Genomic DNA, 4,319 nt, shown 5'->3' with positions numbered 1-4,319 from the left:
ATCAGGATGTAGACATCTTTGGGGACCATTCTGTCTACCACAGCCTCCAAATATGAATCCTCATAAATCATACTAATCAACCATTTTTAATTCCCATGCCTGTGGGAATAATTAGCAAAACTCTGAAATAATGGAATTCTAAAAATGTTGTCAATAATCTAGAATCTCTTTTGGTGAAAATAATATAAATAAAGTTTTAAAATTTGCAAATGTTATCCTTCACTCTTTGTGTTGGAAAGTTCTGTTGGTTTTGATAAATGATTAATGTCAAATATCCACCATTATAGCATCGTGCAGAACAGTTTCACTATGTGCTTCAGCTGTTTATCCCTGCCTCATGCATCAGAACCACTGATCTTTTTACTGTCTCTATAGTTTTGCCTTTTCCAAAATGCCATATAGTTGCAATCATGCAGCATGTAGACTTTTTATTTAACAGCATGCACTCAAATTTTCTTCATATCATTTAATTGCTTGATAGTTTATTTCTTTTTACTGCTGAGTAATATTCCATTGTATAACTTCAATTGGTTTATCCTTTCACCTATTTAAGGACATATTGGATGCTTCCTATTTGGTGATTATGCATATAGCTGCTGTAATTTTTGTTCATAGGTGTTACTGTGGACACTTTTTTAGAAAATGCATAAAAGCATGATTGTTAGATAGTATGACTATATTGAACTTTGTAAGATGCCAAGCTGTCCTACAAATCGGTTGTACCAATTTGTATTCCCACCATCAATAAATGAGACTTTCTGTTGCTGTACATCTTTGCTAGGATTTGATGTTGTCAGTGTTTTTTCTTTTTATTTTAGCCATTATAACAGGTGTGTAAGTGATATTTATTTTTAATTTGCATTTTCCTGATGACAAATTGTGTTGGTCATCTCTTCACATGTTTTACTTTCCATCTGTATATCTTTTCTGTTGGGGTGTCTATTCAAATCTTGTTCTCATGATTAATTGGGTTGTTTGTTTCCCTAGTTTGAGTTTTAAGAGTTCTTTGTATGTTTTGAATAGAAATCCTTTATCAGATCAGGTGTTTTGCAAATATTGTTTCCTAGCCTGTGGCTTATCTTTTCATTCTCTTAACAACATATTTTGCATAGCAGAAGCTTTGAATTTTAATAAAGTCTGACATCATATTTTCTTTCATGAATCCTACTTTTGGTGCTATATCTATAATCTGATCACCCAAGGTCACCTAGTTTTCTCTAGATGTTTTATAGATTTAACTTTACATTTAGGTCTATGATCTTTTTGAGGTAAGTTATGTGAAAAATATAAGGGCTGTATCTAGATTTTTTTTGCATATAAATGTGCAATTGTCCCAGCACCATTTATTGAAAAGACTATCCTTTCTCCTTGACTATATTTGTGTGAGTCTGTTTCTGGGGTGTCTATTCTGTTCCAATTTTCAGTATGTCTTTTTTTTTTTTTTTTTTGGCCAGTAGCACATTGTCTTGAACATTGTAGCTTTTTAGAAAGTTTTCAGTCCAGTAATGTCAATCCTCCAACTTCGTTCTTCTCCTTTAGTATGGTGTCGACTATTCTGCACTTTGTGCCTTTTCATGTAAACTTTATTATAATCACCTTAGCAATTTCCACAAAATCACTTACTGCCATTAAACTGATTGAGTTGAAAAGAATAACATCGTAGCAATACTGAGTCTTCTAATACATCAACACAATTCTTCATTTATTTAGGCTTTCTTTGATTTCTTTCATCAAAGTTCTGTGGTTTTCTGCATATAAATTCTGTACATATTTTGTTAGACTTATACAGGAGTGTTTATTCTTTTGATGCTAATGCATATGTATTGTTATAAATTTCAATTTTCTGTTCTCCATTGCTAGTATAAAGGGAAGCACTTTGCTTTTATGTCTATACCTTGTATTTGAGACCTTACCAGAAATGCTTATTAATTTCAAGAGGGTTATTTTTGTTGTTGATTCTTTGGAATTGATATAGTCATGTGATTTTTCTTTCCTCTTTAGCCTGTTGACATGGTGGATTATATTAATTGATTTTAAAATATTGAAATATATTGTTGATATATTTGTTTTTTATCTTGGTTTTGCATTAATAGCTTTTTATTGTGGTACAATATGCATAATATAATATTTCTTATATTAACCATTCTCAAGTGTACATTTCAGTGGAATTAAATACATTTATAGTGTTGTGTAACCATCACCACTATCTATAAAAACCTTTTTATCATACCCAACAAAATCTATGCACACATTAAACCAAATCTATGTACACATTAAACAATCCCCTTTTTCCCCAGCCCCTGGCAAGCTTTATCTTACTTTTTCTGTATATAAATTCACCTATTCTAGGTACCTCATTGATATACTTTGTCATTTTTCATTCAATATTTATCCTTCTGTTTATGGCTAATTTTCCTAGGTATAATGTTTTCAGAGTCCATCCATGTTATAGCATATATCAAAATTTCATTTCTTTTTATGGCTGGATAATATATTATGTAGACATATATACAACATTTTATTTATCTATTATCTATTGTGATGGGCATTGCAGTCATTAGCACCTTTTCACCATCATGAATAATGCTGCTATGAATATTGGTGTACAAATATTCATTCAAGACCCTGATTTAATTTGTTTTGGATATATATCCAGGAGTAGAATTCTTAAGTCATATGGTAGTTTTATATTTAACCTTTTGAAAAGCCACCAAACTTTTTTTGACAGTGGCTATATGATTTTATATTCCCACCAGCAATTTATGAGATTCCAATTTGTCGATATTCTTATCAACACTTGTTATTTTACATTTGTTTAATTAGAGCTATCTTAGTAAATGTGATGTAATATCTTATGGCTTTGAATTGTATTTCCCTAATGACTAATGATGTTGAGCACCTTTTCATGAGGTTATTGGCCATTAGGATATCTTCTTTAAAGAAAGGTCTATTCAAGTCTTTTATGCCTTTTTTAATTGAGCTGTTTGTTTCTTTGTTGAGTTTTCAGAGAGTTGTTCGTATATTCTGAACATCAATCCCTTATCAAATACAGTAGGTCCGGGTTACATCGGAGATCCGTTCCTACAGCGCGACGAAACGTGATTTTCACCGTAAGTTGGCACCCACCTACATAAGCACCTACGTCACTCACATGGAGCACATACACAGCAGTAACGAAGTGAAACAGTAAAAATAATTTAAAAGAAAAAGAAAAATTCCTGACCTTTACTTGTGGTAAATAAATAATAAAAAACATAAAGCACATATGTACATACGTCGAAATGACGGAACGTTCATTATTTATAAATAAATGGAAAATGGCGACTTAACCACGAAATGATGTACGTTGAGTCTGATGTAACCCGAGGACTGCCTATATAATATGCAAATATTTTCTCCCATTCAGTAACTTATCTTTCACTTTCTTGGTAGTATACTTTGACGTACAAAAAAATTTTAAAATTTTTTGTCCAATTAATTGTTTTGTTGTTGTCTGTGCTTTTGGTGTCATATTCTTCTTTTTTTAGAGTTATGCAATTTTTTTACTTTATTATTCATAGTCTTTTTTAAAAAAAAAATATATATATATATATATATATTTTTTTTTTTTTTTCAGAGAGGAAGGGAGAGAGAAATAGAAACATCAATGATGAGATAGAATTATTGATCGGTTGCCTCCTGCATGCCCCCTACTAGATATCAAGCTGCAACCCAGGCATGTGCCCTGAAGAAATGGAACCATGACCTCCTGGTTCATAGGCCGATGCTCAACCACTGAGCCACACTGGCCAGACTTGGTGTTGTATTCTTAAAGTCATTGTCAAATCCACATAGTGAAGATTTTTCTCCAATATTTTCCTGTTAAAATTTTGTAGTTTTAGTTCTTAAGTTCAGGTCTTTGAAACAGTTTGATATAAATTTTGTATATAGTGTAAGTTAGGGTCCAGTTGTCTTCTTTTGCATGTGGATATCTAGTTTTGTCAAAATCATTTCCTGAAAAATTGTCTTTTCCCTATTGAATGATCTTGGCACCCTTGTAAAAACTCAATTAGCCATCTTTGTGAGGGTTTATTTCTGGGCTTTTTATTTAATTTTATTGGTCGACATGTCTGTCCTTATGCTAGTATCAGACTGTCTTGATTACTGTGACTACAGGTAAGTTTCAAAGTTGGGAAATGTTAGTCTTCCAACTTTATTCTTCCACCACACCCCAATATTGTTTTGCTTATTTTCCGTTCAATTCCTTGTAAATTTGATGATTGACTTTTAAATTTCTGCTAAAAGATGCTTGGATTTTGATGGGGATTGTGTTGAATCTG

The sequence above is a fragment of the Myotis daubentonii genome, chromosome 6 (assembly GCF_963259705.1).
Source record: "Myotis daubentonii chromosome 6, mMyoDau2.1, whole genome shotgun sequence".
NCBI lineage: Eukaryota > Metazoa > Chordata > Mammalia > Chiroptera > Vespertilionidae > Myotis > Myotis daubentonii.
Note: the sequence above shows the minus strand (reverse complement) of the source record.